Here is a 19,316-nt window from a genome sequence, read left to right as displayed (position 1 = left end):
CAAACAAACACTAAATGACTTCCAAAGGATAAAGTCCAATACAAGCATTTTAAGGCTTGTCATAATCTGACCTAACCATTCTTGCCAATATTGTTTCTCACATCTCCCCTGCATGAAACTATTGATTCAGCTACAGCACTCTACTCACCATATCCAAGCACAAAAAAAAATGAGACTCAGTTCAGTCCAGTCACTCAGTCATGTCCGACTCTTTGCCACCCCACAGACTGCAGCATGTCAGGCCTCCCTGTCCATCACCAAATCCCAGAGTTCACTCAAACTCATGTGCATTGAGTCGGTGATGCAATCCAACCATCTCATCCTCTGTGGTCCCCTTCTCCTCCTGCCTTCAGTCTTTCCCAGCATCAGGGTCTTTTCCAGTGAATCAGTTCTTCGCATCAGGTGGCCAAAGTATTGGAGTTTCAGCTTCAGCATCAGTCCTTCCAGTGAATATTCAGGACTGATTTCCTTTAGAATGGACTGGTTGGATCTCCTTGCAGTCCAAGGGACTCTCAAGAGTCTTCTCCAACACCACAGTTCAAAAGCATCAATTCTTTGGTGCTCACCTAGATCTCACTATTTATTATATCATGAAAAATACAAAATCTGAATTAAGGAAAATAATTCACAAAGCAGTATGGCAAAATTGTAAGTTTATACTACAGCATTTATGGTCCAGATATCTACTAATACAGCCTTCTCATTTTTGTCTTGTGTCCTTTGCTCTAGCTAATCCTATCACCTCCAGCAGCTTTCCCTATTGCCCTTGACCCTCCCAAATCTTATCTCACCAGGATCCACCAGATCTCTTCTTCATGTAAATTGACATTAGCTGATTAATTTGGAAGTGTGATTAGCAAGATTATTCTGGACCTGAAGTATGTGTTAATACTACAGCATCTGATTTGATTGTCTGTGGAATCCAAGTTCCATTTCAGTTTTTACTCTGTAGATGTGTTTGGTGTACAGTGGTTTACAGGACCATTTCAGCCCAGTCTGATAGATAACTCAACTAGCATCTAATCATTTGTACAAATGTGATTTGCAATCATTACAAACAGTGATTACAGAAATAGCTAAAAACACCATTGCTAATATTATAACTCTTTGGGAGCTCTATCTGGATGGAATGTCTTTAAAATAGGATATTTGAAGATAATGATGGGTATATACATGATCAAACAGATTTTGTGGTGAAAGAAGCTTATTGTCAAGTATAATTAAAACTGTAGATACCATTTTAAAATGGTAGGGGAAGAGACTTTTTGAAGCAAAGTACAAATTAGGAATAATTACAGTAATGATCATGGAATGTCAACATCCATTTCATCAAGATGGGCTCAGTATCCTTCAAAGTTCCACTGAGTCCAGGAAAGCATTAGTATAACACCAAAGGGAGCTTTGGGAAGTATACCTTTGAAGTATAAAGGAGTAGAGGGAAAGGCAACAGCAAACATAAAAGTGGACTAAAGAGTAAATGTCTTTTATATTTAAAATCTAAGAAATAAACAAATGTATGTAACAAAACAGACTCACAGATACAGAGAATAAACTAGTGGTTACCAGTGAGGAGAGACAAGATGGGGTAGTGTATTAAGAGATACAAACTACTATGTATAACATAAATAAGCTACAAGGTTATATTTTACAGCACAGGGAAATATGGCTATTCTGTTGTAATATTTTTAAATAGAGTATAATCTATAAAGATACTGAATGAATCACTATGTTATACACCTGAAACTAATATAATATTATAAATCAACTATACTTCAATATTTTAAAAGAGTAAATATCTTGATCAGCAATAGAAATTGTACACTTTGGAATATTACTTAAAAATCTAGTTTTCTTCTTCATGCCCAACATTGAGGGTTGGGCATGAAAGTTGCATGCAAGTTGCTATTTTTCTTTTTTAATCTACTTTGATTTCAAAGTTTAGTAAGACAAAACTTTTTGAGTGTGCATGCAAGTTGCTATTTTTCTTTTTTAATCTATTTTGATTTCAAAGTTTAGTAAGACAAAACTTTTTTAGGGAAATTTACATAGATGGCATCATCAAATTAATGGACGTGAGTTTGAGCAAATTCTGGGAGAAGGTTCAGTTCAGTCACTCAGTCATGTCCAACTCTTTGAGACCCCATGGCCTGCAGCACTCCAGGCTTCCCTGTCCATCACCAACTCCCGGAGCCTACTCAAACTCAGATCCATTGAGTCAATGATGCCATCCAATCATCACATCCTCTGTCGTCCCTTTCTCCTCCCACCTTCAATCTTTCCCAGCATCAGGGTCTTTTCCAATGAGTCAGTTCTTCACATCAGGTGGCCAAAGTGTTAGAGTTTCAGCTTCAGCATCAGTCCTTCCAATGAATATTTGGGACTGATTTCCTTCAGGATTGACTGGTTTGATCTCCTTGAAGTCCAAGGAACTCTTAAGAGTCTTCTCCAACACCACAGTTCAAAAGCTTCAATTCTTCAGTGCTCAGCTGTCTTTATAGTCCAACTCTCACATCCATACATGACCACTGAAAAAAACCATAGCTTTGACTAGATGGACCTTTGTTGGCAAAGTAATGTCTCTGCTTTTTAATATGCTGTCTAGGCTGGTCGTAGCTTTTCTTCCAAGGAGAAAACATCTTTTAATTTCATGGCTGCAGTTACCATCTGCAGTGATTTTGGAGCTCCGAAAAATAAAGTCTGACACCGTTTCCACTGTTTTCCCATCTATTTGCCATGAAGTGATGGGACTGGATGCCATGATCTTAGTTTTCTGAATGTTGAGCTTTAAGCCAACTTTTTCACTCTCCTCTTTCACTTTCATCAAGAGGCCCTTTAGTTCTTCACTTTCTGCCAAAAGGGTGGTGTCATCTGCATATCCGAGGTGAATGACATTTCTCCCAGCAGTCTTGATTCCAGCTTGTGCTTCATCCAGCCTGGCATTTCACATGATGTACTCTGCATGTAAGTTAAATAAGCAGGGTGACAATATACAGTCTTGACGTACTCCCTTCCTGATTTGGAACCAGTCTGTTGTTCCATGTCCAATTCTAACTGTTCTCAGGAGGCAGGTAAGGTAGTCTGGTATTCCCATCTCTAGGAATTTTCCACAGTTTGTTATAATCCACACAGTTAAAGGCTTTGGCATAGTAAATAAAGCAAAAGTCGATGTTTTTCTGGAACTCTCTTGCTTTATCTATGATCTAAAGGATGTTAGCAATTTGATCTCTAGTAGATAGTGAAGGACAGGGAAGCCTGGCATGCTGCAGTCCATGGGGCCGCAAAGAGTTGGACACGACTGAGTACCTGAACAACAACAAACAAAGATGGAAGAATTATGAACAAAAATAAGTAAAATACTATTATATCAGGCAGGAGAGTGGAGGTTTCTGGGCTGATGTCAAAGTTGTATTACTTGACATGGGTGGCAGTTCTATGGGTGCTCACTTCATTCTATTTGTTTATCTATACGCATTATCTTTATGCTTCCTCAAGGATGCAACGTAAAAAATCCACTGATGGTAATAAAATGTCCAAATTTCATAGGTCATTAGCTCTCGGGTGTCTATTACTGCCCTACCCTATGTCTTGAGAGTCCCTTGGACTGCAAGAAGATCCAGCAAGTCCATCCCAAATTAGATCAGTCCTGAGTGTTCATTGGAAGGACTGATGTTGAAGCTGAAACTCCAATACTTTGGCCACCTGATGCAAAGAGCTGACTCATTTGCAAAGGCAAATGCTGGGAAAGATTGAGGGTGGGAGGAGAAGGGGATGGCAGAGGAAGAGATGGTTGGATGGCATTACTGACTCAATGGACATGAGTTTGGGTAAACTCTGGGAGTTGGTGATGTACAGGGAGAGCTGGCATGCTACAGTCCATGGGGTCGCAAAGAGTTGCACACAACTGAGCAACTGAACTGAACTGACCCAGTCCTTTGCTCTCATTCCCTTTTGCCCAGATGAAGATGTTTGTGCGTTAAGAGAGAACATCTTGTTTTCTAGAAGAAATAGTGAAACTTGTCTGGCCCTTGGTGATATTTCAAAAAAGTTTTGTTGTGATTGGCATGAGATGTCTTTCTTAAGCCAAGGGTGAAGTCTTATATTTTTATTTTATTTAAGGTACCTGATACAGTGCTACACAACTAGTATGCATGCATTCATTCATTCAACAGGTATTTATTGACTTACCTATCAACAGACCTATCAAAAGCAAAGCTATTTGCCAACTAATCTGGTAAAATGGCATTTGATAAGTGCTATAAAGACACTTGAGATTCAGCAATTACTCCTGACCATCAAATTTATTTTGCCTAAAGGATATCACTTACTCTCATTCCCATTTAAGTCCTACAAAGGGATACTAGAGGAAGATCAGCCAGTTAGAAGGTAGAGACTTAATAAAAACTGACATAGAGTCAAAGATAGGAGAGAATAAGCAGAGGAATAAGTAGGCAGAGATTTTACATGCAGCAAGGCCTCAGGACCCTGCACAGGTTAAGCTTAGCCAGATATTCTTCCTGTTTCCTTGCTTGTCTTTCCTCTTGCCCATGCCCACATCTGGAGGAGTTAAGCCTAGCACAGATGCCACCGAGACAGGTTGAAGCCAGGGAAAGGTCCTGGGATCAAAACTTGGCTGAGTAGAGTCAAAAGTTTTGAGCAGCCAAAAGTAGCAAGAGCCAGAAGATAAACATAACCCATTTTCAAAGGAGTGCCAGAGGTGAAAAGCAGGAAAGGCACAATTACTCATCAAGTCCAAAGGGGTGAGCACAGAGCCAGAAGCTGGGAGGAAAATGGAGTTAAGAAAGTCAAATGCCAGACAAAGCTGAAATAAAGATTTGGAAAAAAATAAATAAATAAAGCGAAATAAAGGATCCAAGACAATAACTGGGAACCATTCCTTGGAGTTTGACACTAAATGTGGTTAAGTATGAGTTAGCTTAATTTAAAAAGCACAGCATCTGAGCGGGTGCTTTCCCTCCTTCTGACATTATCTCCCACTTTATTGCCAGTCCATTATCAATAAGCCATTAAAAACACCTACCAAACAAAATCTGGGAGCCATTTAGGCAGTCCTGCTAATGAACCAACTTAATTCAGACTGATTTGGCCATGAAGATGATTACATTTCTTGAGAACAGCTCTCCCTAGATTCTTTCACTGACTAGTTTGGAAAACAAAGCAATTAAAGAAACGGTATATGTAAATAAAGGAGTTCACGTTCGAGTAGTCTGAGACGCTGGTGGATGGAAGTGCTTGACTTATCTGCAGAAAATTTACTGAGTACTTACTATGTACCACGCAGCATGTCCACCCAAAGTAATTCAGATATAACATACCAGGGTGTTTAACATTTAAAATTTTCTCCATTTGGTTAAAATCAATCAGATTTTTGTGAGGACCTTGATCCTTTCCACCCCAGCTTAATAATTTCATGAAATCTAGGGTTTTCTTGTCATATTTTTTTAACCTCCCTAATTTCTAGTCAAGTCTCAGAAAGTGAAGTATGCACTGGGGGCTTTTAGCACCTCCAAGATCACCTTCACTCTACTTGTCCTAAGGTGGGGGTGACCTACTCAGTCAATATGAACCAAAGTGTTTAGTATCAGCCTTAAAATGAGTGGTTTCTTCTTAATTTTTTTTTTAATCATTAACTTCTCTCTTTTTCTGCTTTTCAGAAAAGCAGCAACAATAATTTAAACTTTTCCACTATGTGACCAACATTCCATAGACACTGTTATAATAGCCAAGCCGGGGCTTAACAAAGGATTTAGGTAAGTGTGGGTATAAGTGTGTGCATGTACGTGTGTGTGTGTGTGCATGCACATTTTTCACACAATATGTGTGCCAATATGAGGTGGGAGACAAGAAAGAAAGTTTGGAAACATGCACATTTATATCAAAGAGATGCTAGGACCCACAAGAAAAGAATGCTTCTGTGTTATTAATGTTATATTTTGGAGAGATATTTACAAGAAAGGAAGAGGAGCAGCTAGGGAGTGGATTCCTATCTAACTGTGTAGGGAGGCTCCGGTAAAAAGACAACTGAAGCCTTTCCTGGAACTGGGATCTTTCAAGAAAGGAAAAAATGCAACACTTGTTCCCTGCCTGCCTCCCTCTCTCTCTGCTTCCTTGGTGCCCTTCCAAGGTAGGGCCCCTTGGTGCTGGCTTCTCAGTTCTCCCCCCAGGGAGGCTTGCCAAGGCCAAGAGGGCCAGATGGGGCTGCTGGCAGAGATGCTGCTGATCCGGCTCTTTCTCATCCCACTTTCCGTCTGCCAGTGCTTTTGGTGGTGGCAGTGCCTCGTCCTGATGAGGTTAGAATTACCACCCTGCAGCGGGTGGCATGTGTACCAGCAGCATCCAGTTACAATCACCAGCTCCCCTCTACCTGCTCTGGGCTGGAATGTGCCATTATCTCTATACTCCCATTTTACACTTCACACACCAGCTTTCTCTCAAGACAGTTATTTGATCACTAACCACTTTGAATATCATGATCATCGGCTCATTTATTTTTTCTATTTTAAAGGATGGTGCTGGGGTGTGCAGGGAGCAGCCGCATCGATTTCCACATTTGCCAAGGCATCCGAGTGTGAGCTGCCTATCACAGTGCTGACTTTAATAAAAGGTTATTACTGTGATCATTATTTAGCATTTATATAGCTCCTCACAATTGTTTACCCATTATTCCTCAGAGCACCCCTGTCAAGGTGATCAGAATTAGTAACCTCCATTGTAGAGGCAATACATCAGGGCTCCTGGAGAGATTTTAGGAATATCCACAAAAGGACACAAAATGAATAACCACGGAAGTGGTGGGGCCTGGCCCTCCCTCTAACATTGAGCCTGATGAGTTCACTTATTCCATCATTTTGTTTAGCAGACCTCCACAAGGTGGGGTCCTTTTGCAGGATGCACCTCAAATATCCTGAAAGGCCTTCCCCGGCTACCCGATCCAAAATAGCATGGCCTTCCTAAGGCTCTCTCCACAACATTTTGGCGTTAATGGACTTCACAGTGCGTAGTGCTACCTGAAGTTATCTGATTTGTCTATTTACGATCTTGTTTACCGTCAGTCTTTGCCATTCAAGAAGGCCATCTCCATGACAGTAGCAGTCTTGCCTAGGTTATTCATTGCTATATCCATTCCCTTTTTGAAAGTAACTGGCATAAAGTAGGTGTTCAATAATGCTTGTAGAGTGAATGACAATGACAAGAGCCCTGTAAATACTGCTACTCATGCATCATTTCCTATGCTTTTTCATCTCTTTCTTATGGGTATAATCACACATATAGTCCATTATTCTTAATTACCCTGGTACTAATGATCTAGTCTGTGGATGGCTCAGGTCCTTGCCTGCCTCTCCTTCTTGAGTTCCTTTCCTCTGGAGAGTCCTTCAAATCTTTCAGTCATTTCTTGCCTTTAGTTGAGAAGTGTCAGGAAGAGAGTAGAGCAATGAAAGTTCTACTAGACAATTTTACTAGTTCTAATAGCTTTGGAAAGGTACAAAGTTGAAATTATTGATTCCAAGATTTCTTTTTCACCTTATATTTGTGGATTAAAAAAGAATCCATCTGTGTTATATATGCAATACAGTGAAAAGTGCTTTGAAGAAGTTAAAAGCACTATATAAATGTAAGATATAATTATGTATGCATGTAGTCCCATTAACCTTGGTAATTGAGAGTTGGTTACACATTTAAGGTTTAATTAGTTTTGATAGAACAGTAGCTCACACTCTTCTAATGCGTAGGTCCAGACATGCTCTTAGAAAATGTACCTTTGGTTGATTTTTTTTTTTCAACCATTAAATCAAGATAAAGCTTGAAATCCCTTCAAAGCCTAAAAGGTTGGCAGTAATGCTAATGTCTCATCAACAGGTAAGAATAGACAAGTGCTACTAAGCATTTATATTCTCCTGCTTCAAATATCAGATGATTAGAATACAGTTCCCCCTTAAAAAAAAAAACTTAGGCTGATCTTGAAAAACAGACCCTCTGGATAATAGAAAAATGGAATTTTCTCTTTAAAGGTTGTTTTTAATGTTCTTTATAGTGCTATTGTATTTGATAACATGTGCTGTTGCATTTCATCCTTACTACAACTCTGTCCATAGATATTGTTACTGACACTTTATAGATTAAAAAAATGGAAGCAAAGCCCTTAAATGCCTTCCTAAGTCTTAAAAGTCACCAAGAAGACTGGTCTGGTTCAAGTCTCCTACCTCCAGTTTAATATTCTCTACAATAATATTAGAAAACCACAGTGGAAAGGAAAGATTCATTCCTAGTACTGCTGTCATACCATCAAGCTTCAAAGGTCAGATAAATATTTTACTTTATGGTTAAATTGGCCACATTTACTTGGTATGTATTATATCCCAGGCCCTGTGCTTTGCCCAGGGAGGTTGCAGAAAGACTAAAAGACTGGTTAGATTTCCCTGGTTGTTACTACCTAGTTGTGATGAGGGATGCTGTTGAAATGCAAAGGAATGGTGTGGCATGCACTAGGAGAGATGTGGAGTTCTACAGGATCAGGGGAAGGGCAATATCTGAAAACATTACACACACACTTAAATCATATACCACACAAACAAATAGGTGGTATGCTCAGAAATTAGCTTTATATCAGCAGTGGTTCTCACATTTGAGTTTAAAGTGAAAGTCACTCAGTCATGTCTGACTGTTTGCAACCCCATGGACTGTATGTCCATGGAATTCTCCAGGCCAGAATACTGGAGTGGGTACCCTTTCCCTTCTCCAGCAGATCTTTCCAACCCAGGGATTGAACCAGGTCTCCTGCATTGCAAGCAGATTCTTTACCAGCTGAGTCACAAGTGAGTTTGTTAAAACTTATGGGCCTCTGGGCTTCCCTGTGGCTCAGTGGTAAAGAACCTACCTGCCAATGCAGGAGACATGGGTTCAATCCCTGATCTGGGAAGATCCTACACACCTGTGCTTGCACCACAACTATGGAGCCTATGCTCTAGAGCCCAGGAGCAGCAACTACTGAGCCCACATACTGTAGCTACTAAAACCTGTGTGCCCTAGAGTCCATGCCTGGCAACAAGAGAAGTCATCACAATGAGAAGCCTGCACACTGCAGCAAAGAATAGCCTCTGCTCACTGCAACTAGAGGAAAGCCCATGCAGCAACAAAGACCTAACATAGCCAAAAATCTAAACAAATAAATAAATAAAATTGTTTGTTTTTAAATTGCTGGTCCCAGTTTCTTCTGGAGTAGGTCCAGGATGAGGCCCAAGGATTTTCATTTCTGATAAGTTCTAAGATGATGCTAATACTGCTGGTCTGGGACCCACAATTTGAGAATCAGTAACAGAGTAATCTAGCAACAAGAAGGCTAGAGTAGTATGAGAATGGAGATAAAGAACCTGTTCCAACAGGACAGACCAGGAGGAATGGAGCCCTTGCCTAGGAAGCCGATGGTGGGGAGGTACAGAGCAGCCATCAAGAGACTTAAACCACCTGCTTCCAAGGACAGGGGAACCACTGGGCCTGTTCTGGGCCATTTTAAATCACAGATCATTGGTAAATCTCCTTTGCCCGTGCCAGGTATACAAGAAGCACTTGGAATTCATTTTTTAAAAAAGCAATCCTGTCTAGAAATTAAGGTGTGAGTTTTATCTTACTTTCCCTTCCTGCCACATCAGTAGCCTCATCCTAGTGCAGTTTAGGTTGCAAAAGCATCTTCCAAGGAGAACATCCGTAGCTGCACCTAGTCAGCAAGTGTATCCATCTGTATGTGTAAAATTGTATAAAACCGACTTCCTTATAATCTCATTTTAGAACATCCTTGTAGCTAAATAGTATTAAAAATAAATAGGGTGTACAGGTTAGCACCCATCTCTACAGACTGGGGCAAAAAATGATTAACTCACTCTGTCATGTAAATACCCATGGAAACACATGTGAATCCTTTATCCAACCAACATTCATTGAGTATCTACTATTTGACAAGCACCATGGATGTGATTGGAGATGAAGATAAATAAAACATAGGCTCTGCTGACAGCAGTTCAAAATCTAGCAGGCTTCTTCCTGTGCTCTTAAATCTGCCTAAGGACTGTGTTTTGTTTGTAATAAAAATTCTAAAGCAGGGACAGAGGAAGATAGCTAGTTTTTCTAAATTGACCACCTCTTGTCTAATTATTCAAATGGAAAAACTGCTTCGGTCCTGGGTTATTTTAGTGAGCTCAGATCTTTTTTGCTGACACATAGAAAGAGTCTGGGGAGTATCCAGCACCCGTTCACCCCTTGTCTTTAAGTATAGTGAGCCTTTTATCACTTACACTTTTCAGTGTCCAAAGAGAGCACCACTTGGGGTTTTTAAAATATCATTTCCTTTACTACCTCCCAAAATAACAGGGTCACTTCAGGACCAGAGAGTGGTTGGCACTGTAACGGGTTTCCCAGAAGTACTAATAGTTCTGGAGAGGAGCAAGTATTTTCACAGCTGCAGGTCTGGGTGCTGAACTTTCTACTGTCAGTGAGAATCATGTCCCAGTGAAAATATAGAAGTGGAATCAACTGTCAAAGGGATAAGGTGACAGGGAGTGTTGTTTACTCGAGTCAGGGAGCAACCAGAAATGATTTCTGCAGCTGGAACAAAACAAAGACAAGGGTTGAAGGTCAACTTCCTTTATTATTTTGGCTAACCAGCATACCTAAGAGGCTTTTCTCAAATATTTTGGGTCTGTTGACAATTCCAACTTTATAAAGACCCCACATATTATACCAGTCTCTGCCTCTTGGGTACTGGAGGGAAACAAAAGGGAAAATGTTCAGTCTCATTAGGACTAATGAAGTCATGCCATGGCACCCAGCTCTTCCTGCCTAGCTCATCCATCTCCAAATGTTAGGAATTTTATTTGGTAAATGCTACTCATATCCTTCCACATCATTCCACCTTGGCCACCACCACGGTAGTCCAAGCTGATGTCATCTCTCATAGATTACTGCAATAGCCTTCTATCTGGTCTCTCACATCCTATTTAGACTCCGCCAGACCTTTCTTTATATTAATTCACAGCAACTCATTAATTCACGTATTAGTTCATGGTAATTCATTCACAGCACTCTTTTGGAAACTCAAATAAAACCACTAGAGTCTAAATACCCCCACACATACACATACAACCTAGCTTAAATTTTTCCTCTGGCTCCCCATTGCTCCAAACACTTAGCTAGTAGATTTGGCCTAGAGAGAGCCCTGTGTAATCTGTGCCTCCCACCCCTTTCCCTTTTCTTGTGGCATCATATTCCCTGCTCCTCACTCCCTCTGCTCTCCTCACCCAGATTCCCCCGCCTGAAACATTGCTCGCTCCCTGCTTTGCCAAGTTGTCTCTTCCACTCACCTTTTAGCTCTTAACTCATATCAGCTCCTGAAGGACTCTTAGGGAACACCCTATTCTCCCTGGTTAGGGCAAATCCCATGCTTCAAACTCCCTTGACATCAATTGGCTCATGAACCCTTCACAGAATGTATCACAAGACAGTTATATAATTTTATTTGATTGTTTAATTTCTGCCTGGTCTCTTCACTAGACTATATGATCTGTAAAGGCAGGGATGCTATCTCTTTTTCCTTACCATTGTATTCCAGAGCCTAGCACAGTGTCTGGCACATACCAGCCACTGCTAAACAAATACATTTGGAAGAAAGGACGGGAGGGAGAGAGGGAGGGAGGAAGGGAGGGTGAAAAGGAAAGCAAAGAAGGGAAGAACGAAGGCAGGAAGAATTTGAGTGACAAATTGACACTATTAAAATAAGAAAAAGGTCTAGCATTTTAAATGAATGACAATAGGTAACACATTGAATTTCCAATGTTAGATAAAGTTTTTAAGTTATATTTATAATTTATTTGTCATGACAACCCTATAAGGTAGTTATTTTGATTATCTTCATTTCATAGATGAGGAAACTGAGCCACAGAGAAATTAACTACTCAAAATCACACAGTTAGTTACCTCACAACTATAGAGACATTATGATCATATAACCACTTGAAGCCACTGCTTTTAAGGGTCAGGGATTTAATCTTATTTGGAATTGGACCTTGAAAGTTTAAAAAAAAAAAAAAAAAAAAACCTCTGTGTCCTCTTTATGTGATAAACTCTCCAACAGATAAATATCAGAGAAACTCTTATGTGAATTTCAGCTGCCCCTGTGTCACTTCTCAGGATGAAATTTTTCTACATGAATTTAAGGACAGGCTGATTAAAATGAGCACACTGTGGCAAAACCAATACAATATTGTAAAGTAATTAGCCTCCAATTAAAATAAATAAATTTACATTAAAAAAATAAAAAATAAAATGAGCACATTGTAGTCGCCAATCCTCACCTTAGTTTTGACTCTATTACTTTAATGTGAGCAGAACAGAAATTGACATGCCAAATGGATGAAAGAAAGAAAAAGAGAGCATTCAGCACATGGGAAGAAATATTGAAACAGAAATATATTTGTTTAGAAAAGAGAAGATGAAAAGGAATGTGCTGCCCTCCCAGTAACCACAGGAAGCTGCTTGCCATGCGTGCCACCATAGATCAGTTTATTTGGGGCCAAACCTGGAATAAAAGCCTAATGTTTAGACAACGTAAAGGCTTCTGGGGTGGGGAGGCAGGGCACGAAGTGAAAATAAGTAATCTTATTTGCAAGCTGGAACTCTAGATGGAGCAGTTCCCTCTATTTGAGTTTTTTCTGGAGAGGGATAATGATTCCACTGGATTAGTGACTACTGGAAAGATGACTGGTAGGAATACCTTAGCTCTGTGATAGGAAACAGAATTGGATGATCCACCACTTACAAATGTAACCTGACTCTACGAATGGGAGCCACGTAAACAGAGGAAGGCAGAAGATTAGGAGGAGGAGGAGCAGGAGAGAGAGGGGTTACAAAAGGAAGAACTTTGAAAAGTTGTCCAACAATATGAAGCATAAATCAAATAAGATACAGGGCACAAGTGCTGGAGTCCAGCTGCTGGGATTAAAATACAGGATCCATTTCTACTAATTGTATCCTCCCTAAACTTACCGTCTTTAAAGCTGGGATTATAATCATCTCTAGCTCATAAAATTCTTTTAAGGATTAAAGAGACTAATCTTTGTTAGCTTCATAGCACATATTAAATGCTCAATAAATAATAGTGCTATTGCTGCTGGTAAAGATGATCTACCAACTCATACTAAACTTGAAGTACTAGCTATGTTGAATACCACTGGACTTTGGACTCCACCAGAAATACTCAGGGATAATGCTATATTGGACTCCTTCCTGGAGGAGGTCAGCACCTAATGGTAAGCTTTATACCTTTGATGCAGAAGTGCAGGGTACGATACTATCTTCCAGAAACTGTCCATTCTAGACTTCTGTTATGAAATCATTTTATTCTCTCCCTCTCTTAGCTTTAATGCTCCATCTTTTTTCTCTTGGCTTATTTTCCTACTTCATGCTCTCTTTTCCATTCCTTTGAAACCTTTGCTCCTCTCCCCATGCAAGGATCCTGTCGAGACAGACTAAGCAAATCTTTTTCCTCTATGCCTTACACACTGGGGGCCAAGAGGGTAAAATGTTTCCTTTGGGTGGATGCCAAGGAACCTGGGATGTGAGGGGAGAGTTTTTAATGACACAGTAAGAAAGAAAATATTTATGTTTCATTTTAATTGAACTTCTCTTAAGCTTACTACATTTTAGTAGGTGAAAAAAAAGTCAGTGTATGAGAACACTGGGAAAGAAAATACACATAGCTCTGGCTTCAGGCACAGGGGTGGAAAAGGCAAAGGGAAGTCTAGCAGAGGCATCTTACGGGAAGAGCTGACCCACCAAAAATCTCAGCTTAGCAGCATGGCCTTTATCACTGCATTCCCAGGATAGGTATAGATCCCATTTGACTGACCCATAAAATTAGCAAGATAATGAACCAGTTCACTCCTTTAAGTATATTTCTATCTGTTGGGTCCACTGAAGTACCTTGAGAAACAAGTTCATAAGGTGTCACATCCAGTTAAACCTGGAAACTGAGCACTGTAAAAGGAGTTGGCTTACTTTGTTAGGTAATTCTAGAAATAGCTACATTGTCACTGTTTCTTAAGCATCTGCTATGTGTTAGGTACTGTTCTAACTACTCATATGATCTCATTTAAACCTCCCAGCAGCTCTGTGAAGTAGGTACTATTAAGACCTTTTTATATATGAGTGACATTAGGCAATTTACTTGGGTCACACAGCTGATGAACAGTGAAGTTGGAATTTTAATCATGGCTGGAAGGCCACCAAACCCAGCACTGATACTGTGATATCAGGTGTGGCCCCAGCTGTCCAGTTATCTACCTCTAACAATACCTGGAAAGGCTTATAATCTTAGGATTTATGAAAATGACATAAGATCTGAGTATAAGACTTTTGCTTTATTGACTACGACAAAGCCTTTGACTGTGTGGATCATAACAACCTGTGGAAAATTCTTAAAGAGATGGGAATACCAGACGACCTGACTTGTCTCCTGAGAAATCTGTATGCAAGTAAAGAAGCACCAGTTAGAACTGGACATAGAATAACAGACTGGTTCTAAATCAGGAAAGGAGTATGTCAAGGCTGTATATTGTCACCCTGCTTATTTAACTTATATGCAGAGTACATCATGCAAAATTCTGGGTTGGATGAAGCACAAGGTGTAATCAAGATTGAGGGAGAAATATCAATAACTCCAGATATGCAGATGACACCACCCTTATGGCAGAAAGTGAAGAAGAACCAAAGGGCCTCTTGATGAAAGTGAAAGAGGAGAGTGAAAAAGTTGGCTTAAAACTCAACATTCAGAAAATGAAGATCATGGCATCCGGCCCCATCAATTCAAGGCAAATAGATATGGAAACAGTGAGAGACTTTGTTTTGGGGGAGGCTCCCAAATCACTGCAGATGGTGACTGCAGCCATGAAATTAAAAGATACTTTCTCCTTGGAAGAAAAGCTATGACCAACCTAGACAGCTTATTTAAAAGCAGAGATATTACTTTACCAACAAAGGTCCATCTAGTCAAAGCTATGGTTTTTTCAGTAGTCATGTATGGATGTGAGAGTTGTACTATAAAGAAAGCTAAATACCAAAGAATTGATGCTTTTGAACTGTGATGTTGGAGAAGACTCTTAACAGTCCCTTGGACTGCAAGATCAAACTAGTCAATCTTAAAGGAAATCAGTCCTGAATATTATTGGAAGGACTGATGTTGAAGCTGAAACTGCAATACTTTGACCACCTGATGCGAAGAACTGACTCACTGGAAAAGACCCTGATGCTGGGAAAGATTGAAGGCGGAAGGAGAAGTGGGGACAGAGGATGAGATTGTTAGATGGCATCACCGACATGATGGACATGAATTTGAGTAAGCTCCAGGAGTTGGTGATGAACAGGGAAGCCTGGCGTGCTGCAGTCCATGGGGTCACAAAGAGTCGCACATGACTGAGTGACTGACCTGAACTGAATTATGAGAATTTTGTGTATGTGTGTGCATGTGTGTGAGTATGTGTGTGTAATATAATTAAATGACATATAGAATCATTGTTCTATTAAATAAATCAGTGCAATTAAGACAAAAACATCCAGCTCCTCCCACTATTCCCAACTAAAATTATGCTTCTTTCCTTGTGAATTTTCTCTCCTTCCTGGGTTGTCCAGCTTTTCCTAACGCATTTCTATGTGGACTGCCAACCTTTACCTCCCAACTGTGCCTCAGTTTTGTTATCTGTATAAGTAGTACTGAACTCAGAGTTATTAAGAGAATTAATGCATTTAAAACACTTGGAAGAGTTTCTGGCATATTATTGGTATTTTGGAAATGTTACCTGTTAGCATTATGCCACATTCTTGAATAGGGATCATGTTCCCATTTGAAGAACTAGTTTTAGTCCTTATTGATGGGCTTGCTAAAAACAATATTGACATTATCAGGATATATCCCAGGAGAGTTTGCTTCTCTCCCAGTGCTTAGTCACTCAGTCATGTCCAACTCTTTGCACTTCAATGGACTCTAGCCCACCAGGCTCGTCTGTCCGTGGGATTCTCCAGGCAAGAAAATGGGTGGGTTGCCATTTCCTTCTCCAGGGGATCTTCCTGATCCAGGTATCAAACTAATGTCTCCTGTGTCTCCTACACTGCAGGCGAATTCTTTACCTGCTGAGCCGTCAGAACATCTGTAAAATGCTATTACCCGATTGGCTTATTAACTGCCCAGAAAAGGCTCCCTCTTGTCCAGAGCCCTCCTAGTATACTCTGAGGAGGCTGAGGGTATACCCTTTGCCACAGTGAGACAGGGAAAGATGTTTTCAAGACTGATGATAATAAGAATAACCTCCTGGTTTTAGTCAAATCTACAAATGGATTTTTTTTTCTTTTTTCCTTTCTTTTTATTCTTTTTTTGTTGATGGGCATGAGACCTGTGTGGGCTTTTCCAGGTTGCTCAGTGGTAAAGAATCTGTCTGCCAAACAGTAAATGCAGGTTCAATCCCTGGGTCAGGAAGATCCCCTGGAAAAGGAAATGGCAGCCCACTCTACTATTCTTGCCTGGGAATCCCATGGACAGAGGAGTCTGGCAGGCTACAGTCCATGGGGTCTCAAAGAGTCAGACATGACTTGGTGCCTAAACCACAAGAATGAAACCTATGTATATCCAAAATCCCCTGGAATGTAGCAATTTAGGGGTGCTTCTGTTTAATATGAAGAAGGATGAGATGGCTGGATGGCATCACTGACTCGATGGACGTGAGTCTCAGTGAACTCCGGGAGTTGGTGATGGACAGGGAGGCCTGGCATGCTGCGATTCATGGGGTTGCAAAGAGTCGGACACGACTGAGCAACTGATCTGATCTGAAACAGACCTTGGAAATATAAATAATGATATTAATCCCAAATTGATCTGCCTTTTCCATACATCTTCAAGTTTTCCTTCCTATCTATTTTGGAGCATCCTGGCTCATGGAGAGTTGCTTTTCAAATTCCATGCTTATTTCAAGTTTCCATTAAATCTCGGATTCTTCACATCGAAGCATCCAGTACAATGTTCCCATTCTACAAATGAGAAAACTGAGACTCAGATGGGTTCAATCAGTGCCCCTGATACTATTTTTCCTCTGATATTTTATCAAATTCATTTTTTCCAAATTATGAAGATTTCCTACCCCTCTCTGGTAAAGATATTGCTCAATATTCTAGCAAAAATCTCTCAGATAGTTATCATTTGTCTTGGTAGTATATGGAGGGTGGGAGGGGGCTTTCATTTTTTATGTTTTTGAATCTTTGTTTCTCACTTAATTTTAACTCCTTTGTTCCCCTAAGGGGCAACCTCTTTTTATAGGCCAAAAATATTGTCTGTTGGCATTTTTATATGTTTCAACCTGGTAACAAAAAGTCAAACACAGTCTCTATTTCTAGGTTTCTATAGTCATTGGTACTGTGCATTTTATTTCTTGTTTCTGTGTTTTCTTGGTATACAATATACTTTATTATAAAGTCAAAAGATTTGCTGTGTAAATAGCAATAAAACATGCACATATATGAGCTAAACATTCATTAATATACCCATGAATTTCAGTCTCTGACAACACATCTAGGGCACTTATTTTGGGGTCCTCGATATTTCGCAGCCATGTCTGACACAGACACAGTAAGATATCAAGGAAAGAAAACAATCTACTAAAGTCCAAACTGTTGAACAACTAGTCAGAGAATAGCAAATTAAATTTTCAGCAACAGGAGGTGAGTTCTGTGTCTAGCAGTGACCTTGATAGCAACCCAGGTTCAGCAAAACATCAGAGGTCATAGAAGACCTCTCTCCTGATCTGGACCAACTGGTCCTTCATATGTAAACAATGGGCAGAGAGCTCCAAGTTCACGATGTCAATATATTAGTGACCGTATGTTAAGTGTGAGAAGTGTTCGGGAATGTGACTGCTGCGTCAAAATTTGTTCCTCAGAGAAAGCCTCATTTGTGACTCAGATCACTTCTCAGTCACCAAATCATGTATCAATCACGAGGGAGCTAGAAAATCATGAGCAAATCACAAGCCCCACCAAACAGCTCTTGTGCTGATGTATCCGTAAGACAATGAATAGGGAGGATTTCCACAGTGGTGAAAGTCTGAGTAAAGTAATTCAAAGCCACTTCAAATCCAGCTTTTAAAAGCGTGAAGGAAGCAGTAATTCATATCAGTTTCCCCAGGGGCCTGGAGCCAATTATTTCAATACAGTGGAGGTGAGTGTGGGCTGCCTGTGCAAGTGGGGGCATGGGGAGGAAAGCAAGCCATGGGCTCAGGCCCATGTTAATTAAAGCCTCACTGTGCCACTCCCTGCTTGTGTCGCCTCAGGCAAGTAACCCCACTGAGACTCAGTTTCCTCACCTGCAAAATGGGAGTCCTAGTGAAGTTATAAAAGAAATAGTGGAATCTAGTCATTGGTGTTCTTGAAAGCTTATAGAACAGTGCCAGGCATATGTCAGGAAACAAAGATAAGAACTGCCATCTGTTTGGTGCTTTCTCTATGCCAGGTAATGTTTAAAGAACTTTAAGAGTACCATTTATATAATCCTCTCAACAACACTAAGGCCAGCACTAATACCACCTGTGTTTTTTTGTAGGGTTTTTTATTTTTATTTTTTAGTTGCGGCATATGGGATCTGGTTCCCTCACCAAGAATTGAACCCAGAGACCCTGTTTTGGGAGCACAGAGTCTCAACCACTGGCCCACCAGTGGGCCCCCACTGGCCCGACCAGTGGGTCGGGAGAAATCCCCCGACCTGTGTTTTATAAGTGTGGAAAACTGAGGCATGACAGTAGGTTTCCACATCTAGCTAGGGAAAGAATCAGGCCTCAAACTCAGGCTGGCATCCAACCCCAAAGCCCAAGCTCTTCACCAGTGAAATCTTGTCCTGAGAATAACCCACAGAAGACAAGATGATATTAAGCAACTGACCCAAGGAAACCTCCCTGGTGGTCCAGTGGCTAAGACTCCACGCTCCCCATGCAGAGGGCCTGGGTTCAATGCCTGGTCAGGGACCAGATCCCACATGCCCCAACTAACAGCTCACGTGCTGCAACTAAACCTCCCAAGTACCACAACTGCGGCCCAGCGCAGCCAAAGAAATCAGTATTTGAGAAACGAAAACCTCACCGAGTCCTTCATTCATCCTCCCTCGAACCCCCTCCACCCCCACGAAACCCACTCTCCACGGAACTTAGGTCTTTTAGGAGCTTCTAAGCCTCAGGGCTTGCTGACGCCTGGCTCAACTGTTCAGGGCTGAGGGGTTCCAG

The 19,316-nt window shown here is 40.7% G+C and overlaps 1 long non-coding RNA gene across 2 annotated transcripts in view; it reads left to right on the top strand.

Annotated features, from left to right (window-relative positions):
• LOC139184557 (uncharacterized) overlaps window positions 1-8,841 on the top strand; it is an 84,146-nt gene extending 75,305 nt beyond the window's left edge. For both annotated transcript variants that reach the window (XR_011568090.1, XR_011568089.1), the window contains exons 3-4: window positions 5,673-5,768; window positions 5,958-8,841. This is a non-coding gene — a long non-coding RNA (uncharacterized lncRNA). The remainder of the gene's footprint in view (window positions 1-5,672; window positions 5,769-5,957) is intronic.
• The last annotated feature ends 10,475 nt before the right edge of the window (window positions 8,842-19,316 follow it).

The sequence above is a fragment of the Bos indicus genome, chromosome 8 (genome assembly GCF_029378745.1).
Source record: "Bos indicus isolate NIAB-ARS_2022 breed Sahiwal x Tharparkar chromosome 8, NIAB-ARS_B.indTharparkar_mat_pri_1.0, whole genome shotgun sequence".
NCBI lineage: Eukaryota > Metazoa > Chordata > Mammalia > Artiodactyla > Bovidae > Bos > Bos indicus.
This window is presented reverse-complemented; position numbering and strand designations above follow the sequence as displayed.